This window comes from Megascapheus bottae, chromosome 13 (assembly GCF_031878675.1).
Source record: "Megascapheus bottae isolate mThoBot1 chromosome 13, mThoBot2.hap1, whole genome shotgun sequence".
NCBI classification, from domain to species: Eukaryota; Metazoa; Chordata; class Mammalia; order Rodentia; family Geomyidae; genus Megascapheus; species Megascapheus bottae.
In genome coordinates, this window is record NC_143521.1 from 21,731,309 (window position 1) to 21,747,060 (window position 15,752).

Sequence of the window (15,752 nt, forward strand, 5' to 3'; positions counted from 1 at the left end):
AGGGTGCTGAAACTCAGTCATCAGGATTCAAGTATTCCTCATAAATGTTGCACGTACATTGTTAACTAGTCAGCTCTCTGAAGAAGGAAGTTCAGTCCCAACAAAAGGCAAGAAAATGACCAAAGTAAACATTTGCTTTCCAACCCTTCTTTCTTGTAAATACAGTCAAGATGATTCTTGTACACTCTCATCAATTTGTGTCAATTATCAAGTGAATGACACCAGTTCACTAGGCTAATAAATTTTATAAGGGTGGAATGGTTATGGGGGATGGTGAAAGCAATTCTAGGCGCCAGGCACAATAACTCATATTTGTAAACTAATTGTTTTGGAGGCTGAAATGGGATGGATCAAAGTTTGAGACCAGGGAAAGCCACACACACACACACACACACACACACACACACACACACACACGCACACACACACGGAGCTGTCATCTCAGTCACAAAAATAGGAATCATAAGTAGGAGGACTGTTGTCTGGGCCAGTCTAAGTATAAATATGAGACCCTACTAAAGAAAATGATAGCAAAAATTACTAGGCATAGGTCAAGTGGTAAAGTATCTGTCAGACAAATACCAATTCCTGACTTCAAGCCTCAGGACTACCAAATAAAATGACAAAATAAAACTTCTAAGAAGAAATACAGATTTGTGTAAAATCTTCATTCCTGTCAAGGAGAATTGCAAGTACCATGATTAAAAATGTGTATATTCCTGGTATATTGTATACACGTTTATTTGTTTATTTGAAATAGGAAAGTGAAGGGGGGGAAACAAGATGATTGGGAGAGGGTGGGGGAGGGAAATAGGGACAAAAACATGAGAAAGGGTATCAATGTGTGAGAAGTAATGCACCTACTACCTGATGAATGTAAATGTAATCCCTCTATACATTATCCCGACAATAAAAAAGAAAAAAATCCTCCTACATTATTATAGTAAGGCCATTTGACCTGAGAATTTCAAGATGGGAATTGAGAGTTTTATAGCATGATCAAAATTTGAATAAATAAAAATCTTTACAAAGGAAAAATTGTTTTTGTTAAAAAATGGATTCTGGCAACTACATTATTTAGCAGAGACAAAATATGAATATACTATAAAACCAAAAGCAAGATGGCTGTAGCTACTGTCAAGTCTAGATCCCCACACTTCATTTAATGTCCCTAGTTGTCTGCACAATCTGAGTCATTCAACATCTCAACTCAACACATCTGTACTTCACCATCTGACTCACATTCCACTTCTTTGCTCATTTATTTAATGGAGCTGCTGTTTTTGAAAATTCATTGTCACCTTTAATTTCTCTTTCTCTATTATTTTTCTGTAAGTGCTCACTCCTGAGGGACTCTAAAATAGGTGACAATTTTTAATGTATGAAGCCTAATACATATATATATATTCTGAAGATAAAGTCAGTGCATTAAGAGATATTTAACTTTTATCAGTGAACATCTTCAGATCTTAATCTCATTTCCTCAGAGAAGATTTCCCCTGTTCTTTGTAGTAAAGTACCCATGTCTTTTCACTCAGGTCCCTTATTCCATTTCAAATTCCTTTAAAGTACCATATCTGACATAATATTAAGTATTTATTTGTTTACTTCCTGTCTCTGCACTGTGTATAAGAGCAAGGTGTGAGCTAGTTTCACCACCATCACTCCAGAAACTAGAACAATATTCACCTGGGTGGGCCTTCACTCAGTATTTCTGAGGAAATACAGTGATCCATGAAATGATTAGTTTCAGGTGAATATAACAAAGTGAATGAACTAATTATGTTATATGCAGACAATTTCATGTTTTCAGTGACTAACTCAAATCAAAATATCACCTGATGACTCTTGACCTCATCTTTAGCCACTATTGCTTCTCTGTCTTTTGTTGAAATTCTTTTCAGTTAGTGAGACAGCCAGAAGTTACAGGAAAATGAATGGGAAGGGATGCAAATCTTCTTCCAGAAGGCTGCAACTAAAACACATGGAAGAACATTGCTTTGAGATATAAGCCCATGGCATAGCTATTCATTTCAGTACTAAAGGCTAAAGAAATTAGTCATAACTCCCTCTAATCTGAGGTAAGTTAAACTTCAAACTATTGTCTATAATTAGGTAATGTATGTCGTCACATGGATACTGACTCATCCACTATGACACATTCTGAACTTGTATAACCTCAACCACCACAAGACAAAGAATATATATCATAGGTTACTTAATTGTATAACAGAGACAAGATTTATTCTCATGTGGTAATTTATCAGTCATCAAAGGATATATTTAACATTTGATGAGAAACTTGATAGGATCCAAAGCATTCAACACATAGGATTATAATAGGGAGTCATGTGAATTTTCATAAATAACATTGTTTGAGCTGTTGCCATATTAAGGCAGGAGCCTTTTGCTATGACATCTATAGATCAGAATCAGTTAGATTACCACTAATTATAAGGCAAAATTCAATAGCTTTAGGTATCTGATATGGCTTTTTCACCCTGTTTTCTTTCTTCAAAAAGAGTGGTCATGTTCTCATTTATAACCCCGGGATTTTCTTATTAGTCTTCAAAACCAGAATCTTTGCAGATTTGTTCTGGAGATCTATCAATGAATGCACACTATGTAGCAACATAAACCATGGCCACAGGAAAACCATCGTACATAAGATAACCTGTGGATCCATACTAACCTATAGCTGCATATGAGTTATTCTTGACATGTTCATCCCTTAGAAATCCTAGGCTCCACCTTTTGCAACTCAAGGAAGAGACTCTGAATTCAAATGGCTTGAATGGTTGTATGAGTAATTCTTTTCCACCCACCCTACTGTCTCATATGTACAAAGTTCAGAAGTTAGGCTGAAGGTGTGGCTCAAACATGAGGATTTGAGTTCAAGCCCAATACCATGGAGTGGTCATCTCTATGCTAGTGTCTGGGCTTGAGAATTAATATTTGAGCAAGAAGAGCTCTGGGGAAAGACACACAAGCTGGCATTCTAGGGTGATCTCAGCACTGTTCCTGTGGAGAAACTCATCTCTGGGGTGACTCCTGTATGTGTTGCTACTGTCTCCATTGTTACTGATTTGGATGCCAGTTGGGACTGCAGTGCTTTCAGTTGCTCCAGGCAGGAAGGTTCACAGCAGGCAGTTTGGACTGCTGCTCACTTCCTGCCCCCCAGGCTGCAACCTGGACCTGCACCCATAGGTAAGATCACTGAAATGACCACAGCCACAGGCTCAGCCTGTCACCCAGTATATGCCTGCTACTCTACAGATGTTCAAAAATAAAACTATTCAGAATTTTTAAATGCCAACAGTACAGCATTAAAGCAAAAAAGGGCTCTTCTGGTGAGGAGTCTTATATGAATTATATAAGCTGCACTTCTTATATGTCTAAACAAGGGATAGTCCAGTAAAGCCATTGCTGAGCTAGGGATTCTTATTTATCCTATGGGGAAAAAAATAGTGAACTGAAATTCAAAAAGTTCATCCTCTCCTACTCCAAAAGTGAGCCACTGGGTCCCTGGCATATTCTTAATTATGGTGCCATACATATGGAGTGCTTATCCTATGGATAGCTTACTCTTTTTTTTTTGCCAGTCATGGGGACTGAACTCAAGGCCTGAGTTCAAGGCCTTGGACTTTCTCAAGGCTAGAACTCTACCACTTGAGCCACAGCATCACTTCCAGCATTTTGCTATGTATGTAGTACCAAGGAATCAAACCTGGGTCTTCATGCATGCTGGGCAAACACTTCTACCACTAGGCCAACTTCCTGGCCTGGAAAGCTTCCTCTTAAAAGATTTTTTTCTTATCCTGGAGCTGATGGCTCACACTTTTAATCCTAGCTTCTCAGGAGGCTGAGATCTGAGGATCACAGTTCAAAGCCAGCCCTGGTAGAAAAGTTCATGAGACTCTTATTTCCAATTAATCACAGAGAAAGCCAGAAGGGGTGCTGTAACTCAAGTGGTAGAGTGCTATCCTTGAGCTAAAGGAGCTTAGGGACTCTACCTAGGCCCAGTGTTCAAGGTCCAGGACCAGCAAAAACAAAAAGGTAAAAAAAAGTTTCATTTTCTTAAATCTTTGGTTAATCACTGAAACTACAATTTTTTTGTTCCTTTCATCAAGACCAAAATAAAAACAACAATAGTAACAAAAGAGACTTCTAGTTCTTACATCTCTCCCTGATAAAATATTGTAGATACATGAAGGCTAGGAATAATACTCATTCTCTCCTTTATAATTTTTTGGTACCTATAGTCCAGAGAGTACTATCAAAAGTTGAATTCTACCAAGATCTGAATCCCAGCTGGCCACTTGCTTGTTAGGTGACTTGGGAAAATTTGCTACCTTTCTGGCTTCTGTTCTCCCAGCTATACAATGGTGCCAAATAACTATAGTACCTTACAAGGTTCACATAAGATACAGAGTGAGTTACTCTATGGAAAGTACTTAAGTTGCCTGGCAGTCATTAAGTCTTCAATAAACACTAGCATTTATACAGTCTTAAGACTTCATATGATCTTGTATTTGTGGTTTTGAAATAGTAAAATGTTAAGGAGAACTTGGATGAAACCCAAGGTTTTAACAGTAGTCATTCTAGATGATAGTGTTTTGAACTTTGAACTTTGTTTTTCTTTATATTTCCTTCATAAATATACAAATATATAAGATGGATGTGTACATATATTAGTTTCATAAAATCTAAACTAAATTTACTTTAAGAAACCTAAGTAAGATAATATTGTTTTGAAATTTATTTTTATTATAAGGGTGATATATGGAGGGGTTACAGTTATATAGGTAGATAATATTTTCTATCATTACTGCTCCTTTCAAAATCATACAATTTCTATCCCTCCCACATAAACACACTCACCACGTATACATACATACCTACACACACACCAAGAATTCACATATTCTTGATTATAAAAATTAAGGTAATGTATTACTGATCAGCAAGAAACTATGGGTAGAAAAGATTAAGTAAGCAATAAAATTTAGTATATTTGTTCCTGAATATTGAACTCAGGGTCTGGGTATTGTCCCTGAGCTTTATTTGGTCAAGTCTATCACTCTACAACTTGAGCTACTGCACTACTTTTGGCCTTTTTTGGTGATCAATTGGAGATAAGTTTCAAGGACCTAAGCATTTTCTTGCCTGGGCTGGCTTCAAACACTGATCCTTAGGTCTCAGCCTCCTGCATAGCTTGGAATATAGGTGTGAGCCAACAGTGGCCCACTAATACTGTTTTTCTTGATGGCAGTCTTAACACTTGGGCCAAACATTCTTTATGATACTACATGGCTCTACAATAAAAAATTATTTATTGTTCACTTGAAATTCTACTTTATTTAGATAACTTGTGCTTTAGCTCATAATAGTTTTGTTGTTATTGTTGTTTGTCATGGGACTTGAACTCTGGGCCTGAGCACTGTCTCTGGGCTTTTTAGCTTCAGGCTACTGCCCCACCCCTTGAGCCATAGCACCATTTCTGGTTTTCTTGTGGTTAATTGGAGATAAGAGTCTCACAGACTTTCATGCCTGGGTTGGCTTTGAACCATGATCCTCTGATCTCAGCTTCCTGAGTAGTTAGGATTACAGGCATGAGCCCCTGGCACCTGGCTATGTCTTCTTTTGTTTTAGAATCACTGTTAATAGATTAGTGCTGACTTCCTCCACTATCATTTCTACACTGATCTATATATCCACAGTGGGAGGAATTTCTTTCAAATGTTAGCATTCAGGTTTGATTGGCATGTTAAAAAGAAAGCCTATTCAGCTGCATAGGATAGTACACACTTAATATCCCAACACTCCGCAGGCTTAGGCAAGAGAATCATATGTTAGAAGTCAGGCTGAACTACAATAATAAAAACTACTCTCCCAGGCCTCCCGAAAAAGCGATACACATTAAAATATGGGTCTTGATGAGATTAAAAGGTACATGCATACCCATAAACAGTCACCATAAATAAAGCCTTAAAAGTAGACATTGGCAGCTCCATCTTTGCTCAGAAAATAAAAGGCTCAAAGATCCACATGGTGTCGCTTACCATCAGCAACACACATACAAATCATCCATTTAAGAATCTTTTTCTGACTTTCTAAATAAATAAGGACCAAGAAACACAACAAATCAGAGAAAGGCTGCATAAGTGGGACTGCATTAAACTGCAGAACTTTTGTAGGACAAAGGGCATAGCTAGTAAATTAATTAGGAAGCCTACAGAGTGGGAGAAGATCTTCACCAACCAAACAATGGACAAAGGCCTCATATCTAAAATATATCAACAACTCAAAAAATTAAATCACTCCAAAACTAATCTCCAAAGTAACAACCATCCCATTAAAAGATGGGCCAAAGACTTAAACAGAGTCTTCTCTGAAGAAGAAATAAAAATGGCTTATAGACACATGAAGAAATGCTCTACATCTCTGGCCATAAAAGAAATGCAAATCAAAACAACTCTAAGATTCCACCTCACTCCAGTTAGAATGGCCAGGATCAAGAAACCTAATAACAACAGATGCTGGAGGGGATGTGGCCAGGAGGGATCACTACTACACTGTTGGTGGGAGTGCAAAATTTTTCAACAACTATGGAAAGCAGTATGGCAGTTCCTCAAAAGACTAAACATAGAACTCCCCTATAACCCAGCAATTACACTACTTGGCATTTACCCAATCGTCCAGAAACAAGGACATACTAAATCCACCAGCACAACAATGTTCATTGCAGCACTATTTACCATAGCAAAGATATGGAACCAACCCAGATGTCCCTCAGTTGATGAGTGGATCAACAAGATGTGGTATTTGTACACAATGGAATTCTATATTGCTGTCAGAAAGAACTACATCGCCCCATTTGTAAGGAAATGGAAAGACTTAGAAAAAATCATATTAAATGAAGTTAGCCAGACTCAAAGGAATATAGGCTCAATGGTTTCCCTCATTTGTCATAATCAGTAAAAACCTTGGGCTCTCCTAGCAGAGATTTACAATAGAACAAAATCTAGAGACATAAGGCCAAATAGTATGACCATAAATGTAAGGACCTCCAGGGTAAGGAAACAAAAGCCAAATAATGAGTGACTGTTATCCTTAATGTACTATATTATCTCTCGTCTCTTTTGCCATCCTTTGGTAATCTCATATTGGTACGATATTTCACCTTGTTATCTGATATATTTTATATGTGCTTAATTGGTTATTTGAAATTGGATAGGGAAGGGGGTAAATCAAGATGAGCGGGGGGAGGATGGGAGGGAAATGGGGACCATGTCATGAGAAAGAGTATTAGTGTTTGTGAAGTTATGCACCTTCTATCTGGTGAATATAATATAATCCTTCTACTAATCACAATAAAATTATATATAAAAAAGAGTCTTTTTCTGATACTACACCTGCCCTTCTCATCATTTAATAACCCATTATCTCCCATTTGTATAGTCTAATATTTTTAAGGATATAAGAAAACAACACATCACATAAGCAAACTAGTTTGAATCAGACTAATCTTGTTCTTCTTGTCACCTGTGGTTGCAGTTAGTGTCAGTCATGAGTCAAGTCCCTTCCTTTGCTTTGCTGAAGACTAGATGACAGGGTCAGTTGATGTAAGAAAGGACATTTTTCACAGAATTAGTTTTATTTTTAGTGTATTGTCTTTTCTGCTTGTTATGTCGTTAGGCCTTTTCATTTCATTTTTGTTTTTAAGCCATAGCCTAAGTGGTTATTCCATATCAGGGATTGTGTCTCTCATTTTCCTCATCTCATCAAACTATTTAGCTTAGTTGTATTTCCATTCACATTTCTCAAGATGCATTAGTCATCTGGACTTCTACCTTGATTATTTCTTGGTACCATCTGTCTGTGACACACACTATTTCTTTGTAAATAATTAAGTCATTTGATTTAAGAGATATTTTAAAAATTATCTTTAAGCAGTTATACAAAGGAGTTGCCAGTTAACAAGATAGTTTATAGAACAATGCATCTTGCAACTTACTTTTCTGGAAATAGTAATTAGGTAAATAATTAGTAAATTCTTTCTGGAAATCAGCCACTTGGGTCTGGAGAGAATTAGTATTCACTACTGGAATAGGGTTGTGGAAACAGAGACAAGGGAATAGAAAAATGTTTAGATACTTTTGAAGGACCCTAAACTGACAGAAATCTGGGTTTAAATTGGCTTTAGAAGAGATTCTGTGACCAGTAGCAAAGGGTCAAGATCAGACTACAGTGACAGGTGACAGAATGATCCTCCTTCACACCTAACCAAGACAGGAAACAATACTTTAGAGTTGAGAAGACCAAGGGTTTGTCTATTAGAGAACAGAAAATGTTAGAAGTATCTCCTAAGATTTTGAGGCCCTTACTAATAAGCTACCCTAGCAAATACCCACTATTTACCTACATATCAGTATGTATTCTTGGAACAGTGTAGAACAGAATTAAGAAAAAAAATCCTGCTGGGAGTGGATCTTTACCTAAACAGAAAGTTTTAGATGGGGCATGGCTCAATGGTGCCAATGATAGAATATCTGCTTAGCAAGCAATTCCATTAGTTCAAACCCCAATGCCATGAAAGGACAGGAAAGGAAAGGAAAGAAAAGGAAAGGAAAGGAAAGGAAAGGAAGAAGGAATGAAAGGAGGAAGGAAGAGAGCAAAAGAAAAAACTTATAAGAAATCTCTAGAAGAGAAGAAAATTCATGAGTGGGTTCCAATAATTTATGCCTCTAATCCTAACTACTCAGGAGACTACTTGCTGAGGGTTGGATTTGAAGTTAGCCTGAGCATGAACATCCATGATATTCTTATCTCAAATAAACTAACTAAAAAGCTGAAGTAAAGTAGAGCTGTGGCTCAAGTGGTAGAGCACAGGCCTTGAACCAAAGAAGTTTGGAACAGTACCTATGTTTAACCCTGGATCTGGCCAGAATCAGAGAAAGAGGGTATCTTTGATAGAAAAAGAAAAAAAATCCACTCTTTGCATATCTGAGTATTATGGGTAAATATCGATCATGCATGCAGCACTTCATAAAGCAGATATGAATATCTCCAACTGAATCTTAGGCATTTGCCATTTCTAGTTCAACTTTGTAAGATATCTTCATAGTACAAAATATACTCAGTCCCTGCCCAAGAGTCACCAAAGTCTTAATTATTGTAGTGTTCAGTATGGAATCTGTACTTAGACTTAACGCAGTCTCTTTGCTGTGAGCCTTTGTAAAATCAAAAAGAAATTCCTTCAAAGAAATAAGACACAGAATAGTTTTCTCTATTTGTAAAAGGAGTAATTAGATGAAAAAGAAAACCTGAAATCCAGCAGAAACAAAACAAAACATACAACATCTCCCATTAAACCCTATGGATTCATGGCCAGCATCTAGAACATGAATTTCGAGATGTGCACTGAATGAGCCCAGTGTCTGATGGTGCAACTTGCAGCCCACGTGACTTTTCTCCTGGGCTGGCTCCACTCACTGCTTTCCATAGTTAGCCTTTTCCATATCCTCTCATTCCAGCATCCTGGAATCTCCATTTTCTTATGGTTCTTAGGGGCTTCCTGGAAGAATTCTGACCCTGCTCACCCTCCTGGGGTTTTCTTTGAAATCTGGGTGGATTTCACGATCCAGATCTCGGCAATGCATGTATGCAAAACCAGCATTACCTGATGAATACTAATCTCTGCTGCCAGCGCAAGCAGTGACTTGGCTCTCTGAAACAACAGCCAAATTCATCGCTGAATGCCTAGATGGCTGGGCACTGAAACAACTTCTTACTCATCCCTATGGGAGCCTGGAGTCCCAAAGGCACGTTTTTTCTCTGTGGAGTCTTTGAAATGAGGCGTGAAAGAGGCTGAGGTGGGTGGAGTCAAGCAAATTCCTAAGATGTCCTAAAGGGATCTTTCTTGTATTCGCAATACAATTTGCCTTCTTATTAATGACCCCTAATCTTGTCAATAAAGCCACACTTTCTTTAGACTCAATGACATGGTGATTTTCTGAGCAAACTTCAAGGTTTTCAAGTCTTTCTGCTTTTGATACTTTCTGCAAACAGGGCTAAAGCAACTATCAGTAATCTATGCCACCGTTGGAATGCTATGCTGTGTGAAATTTACTCTACCACATTGGTTGATCATACTCTTTAAACTGGGATTCCTTCTCTAGGTCTAGACAAAATGTAGATGAAATGTAATTTCCCATAATGCCTCTGCTCTGGTTAGTTTCCCAAAAGAATCCTTGTTTGAATCTGAAACCTCTGTCTCAACTTCATGGTCTTCTGGGATGTGACTAGAATTACCCACTTAGGTCTGCTAAGAGCATGCTAAGGTTTCTCTATCAAGTCAGTTCTGAAGACTTCTCAAAGTCAGGTTTTAGTCACCGCTGTAACTCACATCTCCAGGTGCTTCAAACATTACAACAGGAGAGTGGAACAGAGAAGTTCCTTGCCAGGATTATTGTTTTCCATATATTTTATTGTAATTAATAGAATATATTAATTATATTCACCAGATATATTCACCAGATAGAAAGTGCATTACCTCACATACATTGATACCCTTTCTCATATTTTGGTCCCCATTTCCCTCCCCCCATCCCATCCCTTATCTTGCTTTCCCCCTTCCTTATCTGACTTCAAATAACCAAATACGCACATATCCAATATATCAGATAACAAGGTGAAATACTGTAACAACATGAGATAACCAAGAGACAGCAAAAGATATGAGAGATAACATAGTATATTAAGGATAACAATCACTCATTACATGGCTTTTGTTTCTATAATCTGGAGTTCCTTTCATTTAGCGTCATACTATATGGCTTTATGTATTTAGATTTTGTTCTATTGTAAATCTCTGCTAGGAGAGCCCAAGGTTTCTACTGATTATGACAAATGAGGGAAACCATATTCCTTTGAGTCTGGCTAACTTCACTTAATATGATTTTTTTCTAAGTCTTTCCATTTCCTTACATATGAGGTGATGCCATTCTTTCTGACAGCAGCATAAAATTCCATTGTGTATAAATACCACGTCTTGTTGATCCACTCATCAACTGAGAGACATCTGGGTTGGTTCCATATCTTTGCTATGGTAAATAGTGCTGCAATGAACATTGTTGTGCTAGTGGATTTAGTATGTCCTTGTTTCTGAATGATTAGGTAAATGACAAATAGTGGAATTGCTGGGTTATAGGGGAGTTCTATGTTTAGTCTTTTGAGGAACTGCCATACTGCTTTCCATAGTTGTTGAAAAAGTTTGCACTCCTACCAACAGTGTAGTAGTGATCCCTCCTGGCCACATCCCCTCCAGCATCTGTTGTTATTAGGTTTCTTGATCCTGGCCATTCTGACTGCAGTGAGGTGGAAGCTTAGAGTTGTTTTGATTTGCATTCTTTTATGGCCAGGATTATTTTTAACATGCTTAGAAAGGGAATGATTGGAGTTCTTTTAGACAGATTGTCAAGAATTCTTTATTCCTGCTCAACAGGTTAAAAACAAAACCTACATTAGTAAAGAAATCGACAACCAATGATCTAACATAATTATAAGCAGTACCAAAACATGGTTTTTGAACTTGCAAGTACAAGTTTTACAAACCCAGTGAAGTTACACAACTCAATATAAATAGATGTATATCTGAGGGTTTAATATAGAATTATCTAAGAATATTTACTGAGTGGTTTAATATACAAAGAATTGTGCCAACTGTTATTGGGAGACAGTTTTTATAAACCCAGCCAAGTAATTCCTTTGCTTGGACCTTGAACCTTGATTCTTTGACATTCTCTCTCTCTCTCTCTCTCTCTCTCTCTCTCTCTCTCTCTCTCTCTCTCTCTCTCTCTTTCTCTCTCTCTCTTTCTCTCTCTCTCGTGTCTTTCTCTCTGCTCTAGAAGATAATCTGAGAACTGTAGATTTCATGTTTGGTATCATCTTTAATACAGACTTCTTTTCCTTGTTTTGAATTATTTTTTGTTTTTTGTTTTGTGTTTTTTTGTGTGTGTGTGCTAATCCTTGGCCCTGAACTCAGAGCCTGGGCACAGTTCATGAGCTTTTTTTCCTTAAGGTTTGTACTCTACCACTTGAGCCACAGTCACACTTCTGGCCTTTTCTTTTTATGTGGTACTGAAGAATTGAATTCAGGGCTTCATGCATGCTAGGAAAGCACTCCACCAGTAAGCTACATTACCAGCCTCCAATTTTTTTAAAAAAAATTACTTCGAACGTAGAGCAAATACATAAGAATATTAACAAGCTTATTTTCTCCTTATAGTGATCACATTGCATTGTCCCTACATATGTGAGAGCATATATCCTTATGCAAAACATCATTCTGGTATAGTAAAAACACTCCAATGAGGAAGCAAACATTCATGTTTTACTACCTCCTAACCCACACACAGCTCATTCAAGTTCCTCCAGTCATCCTAGCCACATTCTTGACAGCAAAGGGATCCAGGATTGTGTTGCAATCTGGAAGAATTCTGCAGCCTTCCTTTGTCTTTCATGACTTTGAAAGTTTTGCATTATGACACTGACATATGCAAGGTATCTCAATTTTCATCTTTGCACTTTTGACAGCAACGTCGTGGAAGAAACCATATTAGTATACTCTTTTTACATCCACAGAACACAGTTTTATTTTGTCCCATTGCTGGTAATGTTAATTTTGACTACTTACTTAAGAAGTCTATGACAGTTTTACCCATTATAATGTTTTAAAATTAGTGTTGTGTGACAGATGTGTTTGTATAAATATTCTATTTGTCTTCAATTGTTTACCTATCAAGTATTGAATGGCTGAATGAGCCATTGTTAGATGGCTACCAAGAGATGATTTTTAAGATATTGCCATTCCATGTGGCTACTCCAGATATACAGTAGAATTCCAGATGTGTAGTAGACTTACTAAGTAATACAAAAGAGCATTTAAAATTTAGGAACTTAGAGATGGAAGAAAGTTGAGAATGTTGTATAAGGCAGTGATTATGAAGAAGGGCCATTCCATTTACTCTTGTAACCAAGAAAGTGAGGAGTTGGTATGATGAGAGACCACAAAAAGATTTATAGGATCTGCCAATTGAAAGAGGACTAGTGGGGTCTAATAATTGTTGTAATCTTGTTACTACAGGGAGTAACCTGGAGCAATAGATAGTAAATGAATGAAATGCTGTAATTTCTTTCTCTCTTTGAATGATCATTTATATTAAAATGAGTTCTAAGTTCTTCTTATTTTCTCCTAAACATCTGAAAATACTCAGTTTTCCTCTTTTTGTATACTCTTAAGGGTTGTTGTTTTGTGCTTGACTTCATGATTTTTTTCCATTAATCAGTATTCTGAAATGTTTTTTATGGATGAAGATTTTTTTGTTGTTGGTGTTGGTACTTGATTTCTGGGCTTGGCCACTGTCTCTGAGCTCTTCATTGCAAGATTACTGCCCTACCCCTTGAGCCACAGTACCACTTCCAGTTTTCTAGTGTTTAATTGGAGATAAGAGTCTCATGGCCTTTGTGCCCAGGCTGGCTTTGAACTGGGATCCTTAGATCTCAGTCTCCTGAGAAGAGAGGAATACTGGCATGAGCCACCGAGCCTGGCTGTCTCTCAGCTTTTTTGCCCAAAGGTTAGTGTTCTACTACTTGATATACAGCTTTTTGGTAGCTAATTGAAGATAAGAACTCCAAGGACTTTACTGTCTGGACAAGTTCAGATGGGTGATCTTCAGATCTCAGCCTTTTTGAGTAACTATGATTGTAGGCTTGAGTCACCAGCATCCAGAGAGTTCAATACTTTTGACATGAAAAGCTGGGTAAAAATGTACAACTGACCTTGGGATGATTGTAGAAAAATAGTTACAAAGAATAATTAGATCTATAGCATCTAGGAAACAAAGACCAAGGATGAATGTAAATACAAGGAAGATTTATGAAACTGAGTCCTGATAATTAGTCCCTAAGAAGAGATTTAAGATAGCTCTATCTCTCCCTCTTTTTTCTTTCTTTTCTTTCTTTTTTTTTTTTTTTTGTCCAGTCATGGGGCTTGAACTCTTGGTCTGGGCATTGTCCCTGAGCTCTTCAACTCAAGGCTACCATCCTACCTTTGGCCAAGCCCCACTTCCCGTTTTCTAGAGGTTAATTAGAGATAAGTCTCTTGGACTTTGGTGCCTGGGCTGGCTTTGAACCCTGATCATCAGATCTCAGCCTTCTGAGTAGCTAGAATTACAGACTTGAGCCACTGCACCCAGCTTTTAATTCTTTTATAGGTGCTTTTCTTAGCCTATTTTGTGTTCCTGTATCAGAATGCCACAGACTGGGAAAGTTATGAATTAAAAAAGCCTATTTTTCACAACTATAGAAAATGGAAAGTCTGAAAGCACATCTCTAGCATCTGTGAGGACCTTTGTGCTCTTTCATCACATGATGAGATGCAAGGCAGGTAACAAGAGGAAGAGATAGTTGCTGTCCCCTTTGGAACAAGCTCACTCTCAGAATGTTCATCTTATTCCTATCACATTCCTGTGCCATTAATCCATTCCTGAAGACAGAACATTCATGATCTTATCCCCTCTTAAAGAGCCAACCTTTCGTTACCATGGCATTAAGGAATAGGTTCCAACACATGAACTTCAGAGGAAATACCCAAATGATAGCTGTGCCTGAATACATATGTCTTGCAGTAGTAGAACTGAATGCATGTTGTAATGTCTCATTTGTTGGTATTTAATAAATGCAGTCACTTTGTGTACTAACAAAGAACACTGTAAAAATTTCTGTAGGGCTTGTTTCCAGTTTATTTATTTATTTATTTAGCAGCACACAGAGGCATATGAACGAGAGAAAAAAGGTATTTGTTGAACTAAAGATTTCATAATCAAATTCATTGATTAGCATGTTTACTTCCGATGTGCAATGTAGCATTGATTAAGCTATATAACCCTCCTGTACAGTAGAATTGAATTTTCTTTCTACATTTTGGAAGCTGCAGTACCTGATGGGTAGTTTTCTGTCCTCAGATGTCTCTGGCAGAGAGCCACAGATAATGACAGTGGTGCGTTCAGGTCATTAGATGAATGTCTCAATTGAAGAGGTGTTGTTTTTAGCACAGCCAGGTGATTGGCTAGGGGAGATGGCATGTGACTAGATTTAGATGGAGCACAGCCCTTTTGAATGTTAGCTCAGGTCAGAGCCAGTCTTAAAGGGTTAAGTCTAAGAAGAAGGAAAGAGCTCTCCATGTCTTTCATTTATTTTGGATATCAGAGGGAAGAATCCAGAGTTTTCATTCCAGGACCATTTCCAGCAACTGCCAACCACAAAAGTAGATGTTATCTAATGGTGGAAGTCTCAAGATTATAAACTGAAAGGTATGGAAAATGATATATATTTAAAATATTGTATTTCTTCTTCATGTACCTTTAGTTTTTCATGGTGGATTTTTTAAAAAAAGTTATTTAAGCTTACTTTTTTTTGCCAGTTTTTTGGAAGTTTGAACTCAGGGCTCATGACTGCCCTTGGACACTTTTTGCTCAGGGTTAGCACTCTATCACTTGAGTCACAGATCCACTTCCAGCTTTTTCTGTGTATGTGGTACCCAGGAATCAAAACCTGATATGGAACAACTTTATTCTTGCTGCTTAATATTTTTTTTTTCTTGCCAGTCATGGGGCTTGAATTCAGGGTCCTGGCACTGTCCTTGAGCTTCTCAAGTCTAGTGCTGTACCATTTTGAGCCACAGCACTACT